General features: G+C 41.9%; 1 long non-coding RNA gene across 4 annotated transcripts; it reads right to left on the bottom strand.

The window, feature by feature from the left end:
- Nucleotides 1–7,749: 7,749 nt before the first annotated feature.
- Nucleotides 7,750–17,891, bottom strand: LOC106572019 (uncharacterized). 4 transcript variants are annotated; one of them, XR_001321040.2, is made up of 8 exons: nucleotides 17,663–17,891; nucleotides 17,449–17,530; nucleotides 17,194–17,309; nucleotides 16,895–17,035; nucleotides 14,389–14,486; nucleotides 12,966–14,170; nucleotides 12,711–12,773; nucleotides 7,750–7,789 (listed from the first exon to the last, which is right to left on the bottom strand). It is a non-coding gene; the product is annotated as an uncharacterized lncRNA (long non-coding RNA). The 4 variants fall into 4 exon arrangements; XR_001321038.2 differs by having other exon boundaries at nucleotides 12,711–14,170; XR_001321039.2 differs by lacking the exon at nucleotides 7,750–7,789 and having other exon boundaries at nucleotides 12,215–12,773.
- Between the last annotated feature and the right edge of the window lie 1,360 nt (nucleotides 17,892–19,251).

Genomic DNA, 19,251 nt, shown 5'->3' with positions numbered 1-19,251 from the left:
AGCTTTCCGCACCTGGGTTGTGCAACATTTGCCTATTTATTCTTTTAAAAATTCTTCAAGCTCTGTCATTGGTTGTTGATCATTGCTAGACAACCATTTTTCAGGTCTTGCCATAGATTTTCAAGTAGATTTAAATTGTAACTTGGCCACTCAGGAGCATTCACTGTCTTGGTAAGCAACTCCAGTGTAGATTTGGCCTTATATTTTAGGTTATTGTCCTGCTGAAAGGTGAATTAATCTCCCAGTGTCTGGTGGAAAGCAGACAACCAGGTTTTCCTCTAGGATTTTGCCTGTACTTGGCTCCATTACATACATTTTTTGTTGTTGTTATCATATAAAACTCCCCAGACGTTAACCATTACAAGCATACCATCGTATGATGCAGCCACCACTATGCTTGAAAATATGGGGAATGCTACTCAGTATGTATTGGATTTTTCCAAACATAACTTTGTCCTGAATAAAAAGTATTAATTGTTTTTTTAATTCTGTACAGGTTTCCTTTTCACTCTGTCAATTAAGTTAGTATTGTGGAGTAACTACAGTGTTGTTGATCCATCCTCAGTTTTCTCCTATCACAGCCATTATACTCAGTAACTGTTTTAAAGTCACCATTGGCATCATGGTGAAATTCCTGAGCGGGTTCCTTCCTCTCTGGCAACTGAGTTAGGAAGGCTGTCAGTCTTTTTGTAGTGACTGGGTGTATTGATACACCATCCGAAGTGTAATTAACTTCACCATGCTCAAAGGGATATTCAATGTCTATTTTTTTTTTACCCATCTACCAATGGGTAGCATTCTTTGCAAGGCATTGGAAAACCTTGGTCTTTGGTTGATTCTGTGTTTGAAATTCACTGATCAACTGCGGGACCTCACAGATAATTGTATGTGGGGTACAGAGATGAGGTAGTCATTCAAATATCATGTTAAACACTTATTGCACACAGTGAGTCCATGCAACTTATGAGTTCAGCAAATTTCTACTCCTAAACTTATTTAGGCTTGCCTTAAAGGGGTTGAATACTTATTGACTGACTCAACATTTCAGCTTTTCATTATTACATAACATAATTCCTATTTGACATTATGGGGTATTGTGTGTAGGCCAGTGGCAAATCTACATTTTAAATATAGTTTCTAACAAAACAAAATGTGGGAAAAAGTGGAGGGGTGTGAATACTTTTTGAAGGCACTATACCTGTTACCAGCTTCACCCAGCAATAATGCTAGAGATACCATTCAATTCCCCCTTAATCCACAGCCCTCATGTCATGTTTTTTGTTGTTGTCAATGTTCCACTTTTATTTTGATTATTGATGATCAAATCTGTACATTGCCATTAGTTTTCAATGGAGGGTGATGTGTGGAAGTTTGAGTTCTGATAACTTCTGTTTACGGTTGTCTTTTTTAAAATTGAGCTTTTTCTGGCGTCTGTCCTGATTTCTATTTAAAATATTTAAATAAAACAGTACAACAAGACAAATGGAGATCAAATTGTGCATTTTGGTCCTTTTTTTGTTTAATATTTTGGGCCTTTTTGTATGATGAGACTGTAGTGATGTCAGAGCTGTATTTTAATCAAACCCCATTTTAAATCATTCTGTAAATATCGGTTCGTTCAAACTAAACTGTAGAGGTGGTGCTGGCAGGACTTGGGGGGGGGTCATATGGGAAATAAATGTACTGCTGTACCTTTTACTGCCCCTCCATATCAACTGTCAACTGTATGTTCATTTCTTCTAATGTACTTCACTGAAGTAGTAACTCAGGTGCTGATGAGAGACAGTCTTTGACATTTCAATCTTAGGGAGGGATTGAGTGCAAAAAAAGGTGATGTTCATAATACCTGAGTTAGCACCTACTTTCAAAACTGATAATGCTGCACCGACGTGTTCAACAAATGTATGTTTGGAATGAAAGGAATCTGAGAGTCAGTCCAAGTCTGCCAGGTGGTTAGCCTCTGGCCCCTTCAGTATGCCATGGTATTTGAATGGAGGAATATCACTACGCTACTCCAAAGAACCCAGGGGAGTCCAGGGCCCTCTATAGCAGCCATGTTACTGCTTCAGATAGAAATGGACACTGTGGTAGTCACTTAACTATGAACCATTCATCTGGAGTGTTCGGTTACATTGCTTCCCCACTGACTAAGGTTTTCACCTGATGTCATATTAGTGAGGAGGTTTTGGTTGTGTAAACTGAACATGCTAAAGGATAAACCTGGATACTGTAAGGGATTCCTGAAAGTCTGTCTGCACCAACCCAACTAGCAGGGGGAGGATCAACAGGGTTTGTGAAGCTCTGAGTGAGAACACAAAATGGCCTGTAAATATTGATTGAATAAAAATGATTTGTAAAATAATCCACTGCTTGTCCTTCATATTTCAACATGGCCATGAGACAGTTTAAAGTGATATGGATTTCACCACAGTGATACTAGGATACATTGTATATTTTCATACACATTTGTTGTACCAAGACCATCGGAGTCCCCTATTGAACAAATCTTTATTTATGGGATCAAATTCGCTCTTTACTAAACATTTCACGTTTCTCAATTCTCACAAATGAATGCAACCTGACGAGGTTATTTAACATTTGACGTTTTATAATCTAACATTTCTGGCTGCTACCAGTGGCACAGTATTGTACTTCACATTGCTGTTGAAAATTAAAATGTGTAAAACATACTTCGGAGGTTTGCTCATTGTCCACTCGGGTATCGTGGATTTGGCTCGGATCCCAGACACTCTTTGGCCGGGGGAATAATATTGTCCAATGGGATGGGAAGCTGATGCTAGCTCAGGCCAATGACTGTGCATTGGGGCGGGGCTAGTGGTTGGGCTAGGAGGGTGAGTCTGACAGGAGGACGTCTAGGCACTTGTACTGCTTATTGGACGGTTGCCTCCCTTGTAGCAGACGCAGACAGACCAAGGCATGCGGTACTATCAGCATCTAGAGGAGAGCCAGTGGGACATGGTAACACACAGTCAATCATAAAATGAGTTTACCTCAAAGAAGGAAGGATGCTTTTAACGATATTGGAACATGGTCCTAGAGTTGGCTCTGCATACAGTACCTCCAATAGGAAGCAGATGACGAAGATGAGTGTGGCTACACTTTTTTTGTGACTGATTTGCAAGGCATGTTTGTACAACATTACCAAACCCAACAAATAATGTGATACATTACATGGCCAAAAGTTTTGATAACTGTAAATCTTTTTAGGACAAGGGGACTTTATTCAATATATTCACCTGTATTTACCCCCAAAAATGAAATGCTAATTAGCTGCTCACATGGCTATCATAAAGAACTACAAATGCCATGACACTGTCGAATTGAGGCGAAGGTAAGAATCTCTGGATCAGCGATCTAATGTTAGCTAAATGTAGTAATGAATTCATTGGCTAAATTTCTTTAAATGGAAAATTCTGTGAACTGTCTTGTGCAAGTTTTAGTTGACACAATACCTGTTAGCAAAGGTGTCAGCTAGAGATGAGATGGAGGGATTTGTAGTTTTGCATAATGTCTGCTTTGATGCTAATTAGCATTTTGGAATCTGAGAGTAAATAGAGCTGAATATATTGATAAAAGTCACCTTGTCCGAGAGGGATTTACATGGTTATCAAAATGTTACGCAAGGGTAAACTTACACGAAACACAGCCCTTATTTTAAGCATTTCTAAAATCCCCTATGGGAAATATGAATGGTGGGAAAACAATTGGAACCATTTCCCTGTTGACCGCTAGGTTTTATGGGTATTATGACACCTCCATTGTGGGACTCTATGAAAGGTGCTATACAATTCAAGTTGATCATAATCACTATTTATCAATGGTCCTTACCAGTCCTGGGTGGTGGTGATCTGCAGAGTGGACACCTGGCCCAGGATGAGCAGCAGGGTGTGCAGCATCAGGCTAGCTAGGACTGGCAGCGCCAACAGTCTAGTGTGGGGCCGCTAGGGGCACAGCTCAATGCTGGGTCCCCCTTTCCCCATAACGGATTGCCAGCAACATCACCAGGAAAAACAGGAACTGCAGGTCGACCAGGTTAGTCTTCTCCTGAAAGGGGCACACAAAATGAGGGAGAGAGTCAACACGTGCTATCGGTGAGTGAGGGTAAAATAAAATTCCAAAGCATTCTTCTGATCCAGACAAATTGAATGTTAGATATCGACAAGAAGTAAGTTAAAACCTGCCATGAGGAAGTATGCCGGAAGTAAACCCCTCCAAAACATTGCACACATTATCTGGCATATCTCCTGCCTTTATTTCTTTCCATAGGTAAAGAAACTGTAGGCTTGGCTTAGCAACCACTATAGAACTCACAGTGTAGAGGATGAATACAGACGAGAACTTGGATGAGACTATACAAGGCCATGTACTTAAGACTGAATGTCACCAGAGAATACCGGCCCTCCATGTGAGACAGGAAGAATCACCCTTGTCAAAAATAATTACAACAGCACATCTTTTTTCTATGATATTACAGTACTCGGTACTGTTGGATGTTTGTTGGATGTCAGGTGTCCTTACCGTACACAGACACACATCTGCGTCTCCCCATATGCCCACACTGTAGCTACACAGGGAGGGAGATGGTGAGTGGGTGAGACCTTAGGCCTATACCCTTTTCACACTACTGAGCTGTGCCAAAGTGAACTGAGCCAATCAATGGGAGAATCTGCCCTGCGTCTGTCCTTTCATGTACCTCTATTTGCTACAGAGTTCCTTTGTCTTTCTCCTTTTCCCTACTTTCAATCAATGTCATTCTAGTCCCGTCTCCTCCTCTGGGGCCTAATTTATAAACCGTGCGTACATACAAAACATACCCCAAAACATGCGTGTGCCAGTTTTCACACAATGTTTGCCTTTATAAAAACTCAATTTGAGGTTAGAATGTGCTCACCATCCCGCAAACGTTAGACCATGCGTATGCACAGTTTCTAGTGCTTGAAGTATTGCAAGCAGGCAAGTAGCCTAGTATTTTGTGCAAATGGGGGATAAGATGGACACGTTTGTTCATAACAAATTGATAAGATGAAATCTTTGCCGTTAGTGAGAAGAGCGAACAGCAATTTTGTTTCTTTGCATTCTAGAATAATTAGAAATAGGCATCCATTTCCTAGGTTATATTACAATCATTGCAGAATAAATTCCTCACCTTTTCTGTGATGGTTTTATACTCATGAGGTAGCCTATAGACCTGCAACAAGTTAGGATACCATTCTTCCTGTCTTTCGTTTAATTGGACCCACTTCCCAGTAGTAAATTGATAAGCTATTTCAACTATTTATCAATGCCATCCGATCCAGAGCACAGTTTATTAACAGTAGAACAGACAATGTTTGGCGAACAAAGACAGAGAGATGCTATTCATACCAGGCAATATGAGGGTAGTTATGACCTCAGCACTCACCAGCTTGACCAGATTGTTCATTACCAGCAGACTGCAGGGACTGCATGTCTATCTCTACCTCTCCCCTGTGGACACAAACACATCTCCATCTACACCTAGTAAACGTGATAGTTCACAATCGGTATTACAGGCACAGGTTTAGAAGAGGTCATGGAGGACTTGGGTAGTAGCTAGGAGGGACATAAAGAACATAAAATGTGGTTCAATGGTGCTCAATTCAGTCTGCCCATCCAGAGGTTTGTAGCCGAGAGGTAGCACCCTGAAGCCTTCACTTGCGAACGTATGCAGGGTGTTTGAGAATTGTGTAGGCACTGCAAGACATGGTTTAAAAGAAAGACAATAGAGCTAAACAATAATCAAAGAAGATGAGCTTAAAACACCTCACAAAATTCATTTGGACCAGTGTTAATGCTAATCTTATAGCAACTTATTCTTTCTGTGAAATATCTATAACTTCATGGCACTCTTTATCTCTCCTCTCTCTTTGTCTTTCTCTCATACTGCTTTCTTTCAGGCAGAGCCTGGCCATCATCTCGGGGCCTCTTTGATAAAGGCAAGGGATGGCTGTTCCCTGGGGGCCACCGTCACCACACTCATCCGCTGGAGGGATGAGAAGGGAAACAGCGAAAGATGGCCATAGCCTCACGAATGGATTGATAGGACATGACAGAAGAAAAGCATGGTTAAACTTCCCTTGAATCCTTCATCATAACAGTGTTATAAAGATGTCATAAACAGGCATGACAACTGGAAGTCAGTTTATGACAACGGCCTTAACCCTTATTTTATTTCTTAACTTTTGTTGTTGAACAAACTCTTATTCAAATGCAGGCTATATAGCCCATACTGTATGGGCTTCCGTAGAAATGTGCTTGCCAGTCGTATAGTGACAAGGATTTCTTTGTTCTTGGGTTCCTCTCAGAATTATTAATTCATAATTTATGAGCATCTCTGCTATGTTTATGCCATTGGGAACACTTGAACCCCTTTACCCAGATCAGCATTTCCCAGACTCAATTCTGGGGACCCTAAGAGGTTCATATTTTGAGTTTTGCCCTAGCACTACACATGATACCTAGGACATTCCATAAACAGAGCCCAAAATAAATAAACTGCTCCCATCCCCATGGGACAATGATAAATCATAGTATTTAAAACATACAGTGCATTCAGAAAGTGTTCAGACCCCTTCACTTTTTCCATTTTTGTTACAGCCTTATTCTAAAATGGATTAAATTACTTTTTCTCCCTAATCAATACTCCACAATACTCCATAATAAAAACAGGTTTTTAGAAATGTTTGCACATTTATAAAAATAAAAACAGAAATACCTTATTTCAAACCCTATGCTATGAGACTCAAAATTGATCTCAGGTTTCCATTTACCTTTATTTAACTAGGCAAGTCAGTTAAGAACAAATTCTTATTTTCAATGACGGCCTAGGAACAGTGGGTTAACTGCCTTGTTCAGGGGCAGAATGACAGATTTGTACCTTGTCAGCTAGGGGATTCGACCTTACAACCTTTTGGTTACTAGCCCAACGCTCTAACCACTAGGCTACCCTGCCGCCCCATTGATTATCCTTGAAATGTTTCTACAACTTAATTGGAGTCCACCTGTGGTAAATTCAATTGATTGGGACCTATAAAGGTCCCACAGTTGACAGTGCATGTCAGAGGAAAAACCAAGCAACAGCACAACAACTCTGAGCACACAGCCAAGACAAGACAGGAGTGGCTTTGGGACAAGTCTCTGAACGTCCTTGAGTGGCCCAGCCAGAGCCCAGACTTGAACCCGATCGAACATCTCTGGATAGACCTGAAAATAGCTGTGCAGCGACATTCCCCATCCAACCTGAGCTTGAGAGGATCTGCAAAAAAATGGGACAAACTCCCCAAATACAGGTGTGCGAAGCTTGTAGTACTGAGTAAAGGGTCTGAATGCCTATGTAATTGTGATATTACATTTTATTTGTATACCTATTTGCAAAAATGTCTAAAAACCTGTTTTTTCTTTGTCATGGCGTGGTATTTTGTTTAGATTGAGGGGGGAAAAAAACAATTTAATAAGGCTGTAAAGTAACAAAAATGTGGGAAAAGTCAAGGGGTCTGAATACTTTGCTGAATGCACTGTACTTGCATTCTGAGTAGATCATTTATCACGACTCAGGATATGACTCAGATGCAGACACAGGAGGCGGACAGTACAGTTCTCAAGATGATTTATTCGAAACACGGGGCAGGCAAGGGGCAGGTCAGGGCAGGCAGAGGTTCGTGATCAGGTCAGAGTCAGGCAGGTACAGGACGGCAGGCTCGGGGTCAGGGCAGGCAGAATGGTCAGAACCGGGAAAAACTAGGAAACAGAACTAGAGAAACAGGAAGGCAGTATTTTAATACAACGGTATTAAAACATCCCCAAGCCTGTTTGACTTCTACTTCCTTTATTAAGAAGCATTTAAATAATATTGACATGTTAAATAACATTTAACTGGTTTTCCTCACGGTATTATTTATATACAGTGTTACGTTCCCCAGTTTCTGTGTTGTAGTTTGTATATTTGTAAGTGTGTTTCAGGTAATGGCTTCCTGAAGTTCTCCAAGCAGCTGATTGGTCGGCCCCATTGCTGATTGGAGAGCTGACCCCGCCCCCTCGTCAGGACGCAGCTGTCTCAATTAACAACCCCAATATAAGCCAGTGTGCTGTTGCTCAGGGAAGGGGGAGAGACAGAGATTTTTTGCTGGAGAGAGAGGAGGTTGATGGCAGAGATGTATATATATGTATATGTTGGTTGTTTCTCAGAAAGAGAATTGGGTATGTACTTAGTTAGTTGTTGCTGAATAAGCTTATTGTTCTGTGTTTAGTGCTCAGAGCTTCTTTAATGTCCTGGGTTAGTGTTTTCTCAGGTTTTGTTGTGAAGTAGTTTGTACATTTGTGTTATTCTGTTTCCTTTGTTCCCAGGGGGGAAGGGGAAGGCACCTAGGGAGTGCTTAGGCAAGAGGCCCGCGGGCATACATATACCCGTAGTAGTTTACTGTCTATGCACACTAGGAAAGACCTGGGCAGACCATCCCCTGTATTTTGGTTAGTGCACCAGGTGGTGCTAGTTAGGTAAGTAGTGGGTAGGCAGGTAAGGTAGGAGAGGGGGTTTTGATATTTAGTTTCTTTGCTTTGGTTCCGTCCAGCCCCTTTTCCCCAACCTTACCGCGTGAAGGAATAAATTCCCTGTTAACGGTATTCTCTGCCTTTGTGTCATCCTTGCTCACACCTACACTTCCATACCTCTTTCACAACACGGAGAGTTGAGTTGTAGCAGGGTGTTGCGTTCCCTCTTTCTAGAGGCGTGCGTAACATACAGTATATCCAATGAATGGACAAACATCAAATGGTGGTCCAGAGCTCAACATCATGCCATAATATGGTTATAAGGCTGTTAGCTGTACAATCTGTCCTTGCGTAATGCTCATCTATAGACACCGAGTAATAAACTCACATTATCATGTCATCACACATCCCCTTTCTGTATTTTTTTTCTCTAAAGGGAGCAGTGATTCCATTTCTTCCTCTTTTCTCTCCTAGCTTCAGGCACGCATTCAGTCCTGCCCCAAACCAGGCGCGAACGGTACTTGCTAGCAGTGAATTGCGAGTGAGGAGTGCCGGTGGAGCATTATGTCTCAGCTTCAAAGAAAAATCTGGCTTCCAAAAACAAAAAGGAGACAGGAGAGAGAAAAGGGTGACAGTATGCAACCCAATTATTCACAAAGGAAGGTGGGTGAGTGATGCAAATGAACCTTTTAGCTTAGTCCATAGTGAAATGGGCTACTTTTGCTCCCCTAACATTAGCGTTAGTTAAAACCTCTCTGGGGTATGTGGGACGTGACCGTCCCACCTGCAGGACACGACTGTCCCACCTGCAGGACACACTATTCAACAGCCAGTGAAATAGCAGGGTGCCAAATTCAAAACAACAAATCTCATAATTCAAATTTCTCAAACATACAACTATTATATCCCATTTTAAAGATACACTTCTCGTTAATCCAACCACATTGTCCGATTTCAAAAAGGCTTTACGGCGAAAGCATAACATTAGATTATGTTAGGACGTCACCTTGACAAGAAAAACCACACAGCATTTTCCAAGCAAGGAGAGGTGTCACAAAAACCAGAAATACAGCTAAAATTAATCAATGACCTTTGATGATCTTCATCAGATGGCACTCATAGGACTTCATGTTACACAATACATGTATGTTTTGCTCGATAAAGTTCATATTTATATCCAAAAAAAAACATTTTACATTGGCGTGTAATGTTCAGAAATGTTTTGCCTCCCAAAACTTCCGGTGAATGAGCACATCAATTTACAGAAATACTCTTCATTAACGTTGATAAAATATTAAACTGTAATTCAAAGAATTATAGATACACTTCTCCTTAATGCAACCGCTGTGTCAGATTTCAAAAAAAACTTTGCAGCAAAAGCACACTTTGCAATAATCTGAGTACAGCGTTCAGACACAAAACCAAACCTGCCATTTTGTGGAGTCAATAAAACTCAGAAATAATATTATAAATATTCACTTACCTTTGATGATCTTCATCAGAATGCACTCCCAGGAATCCCAGGTCCACAATAAATGTTTGTTTTGTTCGATAAAGTCCATAATTTATGTCCAAATACCTCCTTTTTGTTCCCGCGTTCAGTCCACTACTCCAAATGAAGGAAGCTCGCAAAAATGTCACGACGAAAAGTCAAAAAAAGTTATATTTACATTTGTAGAAATATGTCAAACGATGTATAGCATCAATCTTTAGGATGTTTTAACATAAATCTTCAGTAATATTCCAACTGGACAATTCCAATGTCTTCAGAAAAGAAAAGGAACACAGCTCACACTCACGTGAGCGCGCGCCTCTGAGCTCATGTCATTTCCTCACTCATCAACTTCCAGGCCCTATTGTTTGCTCCATATTCACAGTAGAAGCATGAAACAACGTTCTAAAGACTGTTGACATCTAGTGGAAGCCTTAGGAAGTGCAAAATGAACCCTAAGTCACTGTATACTGTATAGGCAATCACTTAAAAAACTACAAACCTCAGATTTCCACACTTCCTGGTTGGATTTTTCTCAGGTTTTTGCCTGCCATATGAGTTCTGTTATACTCACAGACATCATTCAAACAGTTTTAGAAACTCCAGAGTGTTTTCTATCCAAATCTACTACTAATATGCATATCCTACCTTCTGAGCCTGAGTAGCAGGCAGTTTATTTTGGGCACGCCTTTCATCCGGACGTCAAAATACTGCCCCCTACCCTAGAGAAGTTTAATGTCTTGACAGAAAATTATGTGTTTACATTTCGCTCGTCTTTTAGCCGACATTTAATCAATGCAGGCAAACTTTTAGCAAGCTATTCATACTAAATCGGTTGTCCCTGCCCCTGCCTGGTGCCAGGCCCAACAGATGCAGCATCAGGCTTGGCAGCCCTGTCTCCCCATACCCCTGAACCAGCCCTACTCCCAACTGAAGAAGGTGAGCAGCATTGTGTTGAATGACATGTCAGTTGGCATAATTGCAGGTACTGCACTGAATTGAGGACAGGAATGTGATTCTCGAGTCAGGAAAAATATAATTTGACACAGAGGCAGCCAATATCAGAGCCTTAAAGGAAGAGATGCAGGCTCTTAGAGATGGATGGGAGTCTCTCCTGTCTGAGGCGACACTGATTGCTACGCAAATGGATGTTGCACCTCAATTTAGCAAGGAACACAGCCGCCAAAGGAAAGGGAAGAGATTCCACGATGAGACGTCTCAGGAGACGTGCAGCAACGGTGTTTCAGAACACAAGTGTTTTTTACTGCTATGGACAACATCATAAGTGACTTCTACACTAGGTTCCACACCACTGCAAAAATTGTAGAAACATGTTCTGCTGTTCTGAAAGTTGGACTGATTAGTGAGGATAAAGTCCCTTCTGTGTGCCAATCACTATCACTGATCATGAAATATTCCAGAGATCTTACACCTGAGTTTCAAAATGAAGTAAGACACCTGAACGCTATATATGCTGCCACTTTCCCCCCTAACGTGTCCCCTCTTGGTCTCCTGCATGCAATTTGTAAGATGCAGCTGCAAAACATTTTTGGAGAAGTGTGCATTGCTTTAAGTATATTTTGCACACTGCCTGTTACTGTTGGCGAGAGAGCTTTCAGTAAGCTAAAACTGATTAAAAATAATAATATAAATAGTTGAGGTCCACTATGTCCCAGGACAGGCTTTGCAGTCTTGCCATGCTGTCCATTGAAAGTCAGTTAGCTAGAAAGCTGGACTTCAAAGACCTGATCAGTGACTTTGCTAGCAAGAAGGCTCGGCCCTGGGCTCTTGGTGAGTAAGGCTGAGCAAGGGCCAGTGACAACTGTTAAATGGCATGGCTATTGGATCATTACACACGATGCCCACAGGCTGAGAACAAGACTGAAAATAAGAGCTCTGAAAGTAATGGCTGGATTGCCATAAAAATGTATTGTGCACAATCAAGACCAAGTGGAAGAAACCTATTGATTTGGTGACCACTTGACCTTTCCTCTAGCGCCACCATCAGGCCTTTTCATTTCCATTTTTACAGCTGCTTATTTTCTAGGTGTAGATTTTATTATATCGGTCTATAGATGGTAATTTATTTTAATTGAAGAGGTTAATGTATATTTAAGTTATTCATTAATGTTAAGAGAATTTTCCATTCAAGAATTGTATCATTAATTACATTTAGACTGTAAAAGATGGCCTTTAGCACATTTCTTATAGAGGGTATCAGTCTTGAATCAAATAGTGAATTTGACTGTATGCAGAATGTTGCATGCATGTCTGCACAGTGTTATATTTTCACAGCTCACTGTCAGTAAATATCGTACAGTAAATATTGGACTACAAGAGTTATTTAAAGTTTGAATGGGTCGATTGGGTTCTGGAGGTGTGTGGTTACAGCAATTGCGCTGGGTTGGTGTGGCCTGTGGTGGTGGGGCCCAATGTGCTATCTTTTTGTGGTGCCCCAAAATCTCTGGCGGCACCCTTGACTGTACATAAAAGCACTGGAATCTTCTAGACTGTCTCTTTTTTTTCCCTTCCCATGTGTGAAGTCTAATGAAAGGGACTTGATTTACTTTTATTTTGTTGAAAAGATGTGTGATGGAAAATTCAGCATTGAGTCATTACTTCAATCATTTATAGTTATTACTAGTTGAATTCAAGGCAGGTGTTTTTTCACAATGTTCATGGGGTTAATGACCTCTTGTTTGTATGTTGCCATAATTTTCTTGATCTCAGCGATTGCCTATCCTGGGTTGAGTCCCTGTGAAATGAAAACAAAATAAGAGGTAAATAAAAGTAGCCCGATGCGCACCAAATTAGAAACATAACTGAGAGGGATTGGTGATGACTACTTCTGAGCTGCATGAGTTGTATAAAATCCACTGTGCTGAACTCTACACTAGCCTCATTACTGTCTTATTACAGATGCAGTGTATTCAGATAGTAAGTGTACCTTGGGCCAGGTCTTAATCCAGATCATGATGGTACGACATCCAGTGCTTAATTTGAACCAGATTCGGCACATCTCAGATTTGACTTTGTTCCGGCACCTATTTGCCCGCATCCGGTATCTCTCGCGGCATGATTTATTAAATGTTTCACTGTTCGCACTGGTGACATTCTAATAAAAGCGATCAGTGTTATTTATATCAAGTTGCCTCCTCGTTATTTCTCCCGCCCCCCCAGAAAGACCATCATGTAAAAGCACGGTGATCCTGCTGTGTAATCATCCTATGATTGGGGTAAGTAACTGATCTTGACACAGGTCTTGGTGGTCAGCTGGTGAAGAGGTCCCTACCTAATCACGTTACGTAGCCTAGGCTAGTCGTCTCCCTAATGAATTTGAATCGTGGGAAAGACAAATAAAAAAAGGATAAGAAAAGGCAGTCAAGTTTGATAAAACATTTGAGTCCACAAATCCAGAGAAAGACTGAATCCAACCCAGAACGAGCCAGATAACTGTCAGTGCCGGAGGAGAGGAGTGAGAGGCAAATGTTCCTGATGGCGATGCCGTCGTAGCAGCACTGCTAATCCCACCAGTTCAGCCTCACCACCGGCACCTCCACTAGCGAGTCAGACTCAGTGGGAGGGAGACTGGGAGCAGTGCATCTACTGACGAAGTGGTGGATTTGCAGTTCTAGGACAAGCAAATGTATAACCCATGGCTTTTCATGCAGAATTAAAAGTTGGGCTGGACAACATGCAAAAAGGTAGGGAGCTTGGGTCTACAACTGGATGGATTAAAGTAGCCAAAGAGTAGGTGGGATGTACAGTAAATTAACATCCTATGCTCAGACATAAACAAAGAGCCCTTCAAAAAAAGTGTTTTGTACATGCCCGAACCAAGGCGCATTTGGTGCCAGTAAGCCTTGTAGACAAGGCTAAAGAGGACACCCAGGTTATAGTTAACAATTAAAAATAGACACGACAGACAGTCTTCAGAACAGCCTTAGAATGAGGCTAAACATCACAGCCACAAGCTCGCTCATGGCTTTGAGGAAGAAATGGACTCTCAGGAGTTAAATGGACTTGACATCGGGAGAGTCATTATGGGAGGTTTTAAAAACAGTAGGACATTTTTTGGCAACAGCGGTAGAGAGAGAAGGGGTCCTTTGACAGTCTGTCCTTATTGCCTGACTCAATCATCCAACAATATGCCTGTTGAGGGAAACACATTCATTAGATTTACTTCATACACCAAGATCATAAGATGCTTGTCTCTGGGATGCGGTTTCCAGACAAACTTGAGTCAATTGTCCAGTTATATACCTGTTGAAAAAGCATCCACACATCAGCTTTACTTTTTAAGACATTGCTTCTCCTTGTCAAAAAAGCAAAAATAAGAATTGCATATTCACTTCCAACCCAGTACACACCTGCATGAGGAAAGCAGGGCCCAGATACTTATCTCCATTCCACCAGTAGCTAGGGCTGCTGGAGCTACAGCAGGCACAGAGAATGCACTCAGACCATCCTGGGAGAGGAGGATCATTAGTGCTTTTACCACTTTGTATATTTGAATGAACTTTATATTGTAAGTTGAAACTCCAGAAAGCTATGGCAAAGTGTGGTTCACATGTATAAAACAATAAATATATATACACACACACCCTTCACAAGGGTGATACAAGGTCTTAATGTAGCAAAGTAATTGGTTCTGACTAGGCCACTTGATCCCAACAATAGTGCTTTGGCCCTTTCTAATATCTTAATCAAATGTGTATATGTACTAGAGGTCGACCGATTCTAATAATTTTTCAATGCCGATACCGATTATTGGAGGACTCAAAAAAGCCGATACGTCGGACGATTTTTTTATATATGTAATAATGACAATTACAACAATACTGAATGAACACTTATTTTAATACAAATTAAATCTATTTAGTCTCAAATAATGAAACATGCTCAATTTGGTTTAAATAATGCTAAAAAGTGTTGAAGAAAGTAAAAGTGCAATATGTACCATGTAAAAAAAGCTAACGTTTAAGTTCCTTGCTCAGAACATATGAAAGCTGGTGGTTCAATATTCCCAGTTAAGAAGTTTTAGGTTGTAGTTAAGGGAATTATAACGCGTCGACCATTTCGCGATACCATTTGTATTTCATATACCTTTGACTATTGGATGTTCTAATAGGCACTTTAATATTGCCAGCCTAATCTCAGGAGTTGATAGGTTTGAGGTCATAAACAGTGCTGTGGCTCAAGCATTACTAAGAGCTGCTGAAAAACGGAGTAAAGTTTGAATGAATGCTTACGAGCCTGCTGCTGCCTTCCATCGCCCAGTCAGACTGCTCTATCAAATCAGACTTATTGATGTTTATGTTAGGTACATTTGTGTAACGGTTGTTTACCTTGGCTCCTTGCTGCACTGGCGTAACAGGTGGTCAGCCTGACACGCAGTTTCCTCGTGGAATGCAATCGGCCATAAAAGCCAATTGTTAGGAAAACTTATTTAACCAGGTAAGCTAGTTGAGAAAGAGTTCTCATTTACAACTGCGACCTGGCCAAGATAAAGCAAAGCGACAAACAGAGTTACACATGGAATAAACAAACATACAGTCAATAATACAACAGGAAAAGTCTATATACAGTGTGTGCAAATGAGGTAAGGCAATAAATAGGCCATAGTGGCAAAACAATTACTATAGCAATTAAACATGAGTGACAGATGTGCAGAAGATGTGTGCAAGTAGAGATACTGTAGTCCAAAATAAATAAAAGTATGGTGATGAGGTAGTTGGATGGGCTATGTACAGGTGCAGTGATCTGTGAGTGAGTTGCTCTGACAGCTGACGATTAAAGTTAGAGGGAGATAGGAGTCTCCAGCTTCAGTGATTTTTGCATTTAGTTCCAGTCATTGGCAGCAGAGAACTGGAAGGAAAGGCAGCCAAATGAGGAATTGGCTTTGGGGGTGACCAGTGAAATATACCTGCTGGAGCGTGTGCTACGGGTGGGTGCTGCTATGGTGACCAGTGAGCTGAGAAGGCGGGGCTTTACCTAGCAAAGACTTATAGATGACCTGGAGCCAGTGGGTTTGGCGACGAATATGAAGCGAGGGCCAGCCAACGACAGCATACAGGTTGCAGTGGTGGGTAGTATATGGGGCTTTGGTGACAAAACAGATGGCACTGTGATAGCAAATTGGATGTAGTCTGAGTAGTGTTGGAGGCTATTTTGTAAATGTCAACGCTGATGTCAAGGATCGGTAGGATAGTCAGTTTTACGAGGATATGTTTGGCAGCATGAGTGAAGGATGCTTTGTTGCGAAATAGGAAGCCGATTCTAGATTTAATTTTGGATTGGAGATCCTTAATGTGAGTCTGGAAGGAGAGTTTACAGTCTAACCTGACACCTAGGTATTTGTAGTTGTCCACATATTCTAAGTCAGAACCGTCCAGAGTAGTGATGCTGGACAGGCGGGCAGCGATCGGTTGAATAGCATGCATTTAGTTTTACATTTAAGAGCAGTTGGAGGCCACGGAAGGAGAGTTGTATGGCATTGAAGCTCGTCTAGAGGTTAGTTAAGTGTCCAAAGAAGGGCCAGAAGTATACAGAATGGTGTCGTCTGCGTAGAGGTGGATCAGAGAATCACCAGCAGCAAGAGTGACATCATTGATATATACAGAGAAAAGAGTTGGCCTGAGAATTGAACCCTGTGGTACCCCCATAGAGACTGCCAGAGGTCTAGACAACAGGCCCTCTGATTTGACACACTGAACTCTGAGAAGTAGTTGGTGAACCAGGCGCGGCAGTCATTTGAGAAACCAAGGCTGTTGATCAGCCATGCCGATTAATCGGCCGACCCCTAATATGTACTTATGTTTTAGATATGGACATTTCGTATGATGCATTGATAGTATAGTTACTGAAATCACCTACCACTGGTCAGGGGCTGAAATATGTACCAGTTTCTGCCTCTTCCACAGTCTGATGGTAGTGCTCTTTACCCTCCTGAGACTTGTCTTTCTTGTTCAGGAAGGGCTTGATGGACTTGTACTGGGCATAGAAGTTATTCATGGCCTGTAGAGGCATACATTTACACTTAGTCTACAAAATATAGGCTACCACATGGTGACATGTAATTCTTTTATTCAATGTTTGTCTTTCAGGTTTGTTATCTATTAATGCAACTAACAAATCAGTATAAAGTGACTTCTAAATGTAACCACAATACTTACCGGCACAAGATCTTTGACATCATACATGTGCGGGAGAGGGTAGCATTTGATGGTTTTGCTGGTGTTTATGTCTTTTTTGTTTAAGTTGATGTTCATGGCACATGAACCACAGATACCTGCAGCAAAATAAATATATGTTACACCACTGAAAAGGACACCTCCACACTAATGCTCACTTTGTCTTTCATGATTCTCTATCATTCTAGATTAGGATACAATATATTGATAGGCCAATACACAAATAATGATACCTACTTTTATCGCCACTCTGCAGGAACGTCCGAGTGTGGGGTCCATCTCATTCTTGATGAGGGAATCCAATACTATGGGGCCACAGCTGTAAGAGTAGGGGAGAAGGATTTGTTAACAATGCAGACATTAATCAATGAGTGCAATGCCATCAACACAGACTAAAAGCTGATATTTCTAGGTTTAAAAAAGTGAAGCCCTATACTGTGGTTATACTTACTTGAGGTCAATTTCATATGTCTACATGCGTGGTTTGTCCCCCGTTGTGTCTGGATCCCAGTGGTAGATCTGGAAATGCTTGATCCTGGGCTCAGGTGCCAGGGCGGCTGCTGTCTGTATCAGGGCACAAGGCGAGACCCAGATGCAGATGGTTGGAGTCTTAGATGTTTATTGATCCAAAAAAGGGTAGGCAAGAGAATGGTCATGGACAGGCAAAAGGTCAAAACCACTTCAGAGTCCAGGAGGTACAGGCAGAATGGTCAGGCAGGTACACACAGACAGACAGACAGAGAGACAGAGAGAGAGAGACAGAGAGAGAGAAGTCATGCAGAAGAACAGCTCCTGACTTGTTATAACTTTTTGGTTGTTAAGAGCGAAATTAACACGACTAAATTAGCAAAAAATGTATAGGTAATCAAATTGTACAACTGAAGATCAACACAGGAGGAAAAGATTGACAGAGAGTGAGTTAAAAGACCAATCTTCATCGTGGTAGCTAGCCAAATTCAAATCTGTCAGCTAGCTTATCGTCTAGCTCTAACCGTTTACTGGTGGTAACCATAGCAACATGGCCACTGAGGCAGCGCTAGCAGCGACAGCAACGGCAGAGACTGAGAGATTTTCGCCGTTGTTTTTTGAATACCCAGCAGAAATCAAATCAGAGAAGGGAAGAATCAACTTTAAACACAGAATTCTGAGGGAGAACCCAGAAACTTTGTTCGCCGACTGCTCACAAAACGGGACTGTTACAAACCTGTTATTTTACACAGACCACACTACTGCCTGGCATACAGCTGTAACCAGGCATTTCAGCTATACCACGAAGAAAGGCATCTGCAAGGGAAGGCAAATCCACATTTTTGAGGACAGCGATAAGGACCAGGAAAACAGGTTTCTGACGGTAAACATTTATCAGAACGGCACTATCATGGTCCAGGGCAGTGAGGCTGCACTCAGCTCTGTTGTGCAGGACTTCCCCACTCTAAGGAAGATAGCAGAAAGCAAAAAAGAAAAGGACAGCACCCCGACCTCTCCCCTCACCTCAGGCACCCCAACAGCAGGACTATCCTCCCCCCTGCCTGCCTACAACCACCAGAGCCAAGACCACACTACTATCAGCCTGTTGAGAGACAGGCTGGCTTGTTAGAGGTATGGGTTACTGAGCTGAAGGAGCAGCCCCCAGCTACACCACCACCAGCCCAGACACAGAGCTTCTACAGGACCAGATCAACCAGTGCAGGACCCAGCTGAAGAACTCTGTCCAGGAGCTGAGAGAGAGCCTTACCACAGCTCTTGAGGAGGTAAAGGCCACCATAAGGAGAGAGCTAGTGCAGGTAAAGGAGGAGATGGCAAAGGAGTTGTCTGTCATCAAGAGGGTGCTACAGCACAGAGAACAGACTGTAGAGACTCCCAGAGAGAAGCTGCAGCCCCTCACCACCCCTAACAACCCCACTGACCCACCTTTACCCACAATCCCCCCCATACCGACAACACTCTACCCACACCCCCAGTCAACAAAGAGGCCCAAATAGAGACCCCTACTACAGAGAGAAGCTCTCTGCCCCCCCTGACACACCCCCACACCCCCCT

This window comes from Salmo salar, chromosome ssa15 (genome assembly GCF_905237065.1).
Source record: "Salmo salar chromosome ssa15, Ssal_v3.1, whole genome shotgun sequence".
Taxonomy (NCBI): Eukaryota; Metazoa; Chordata; class Actinopteri; order Salmoniformes; family Salmonidae; genus Salmo; species Salmo salar.
Note: the sequence above shows the minus strand (reverse complement) of the source record. Positions and strands in the feature narration are given on the sequence as shown.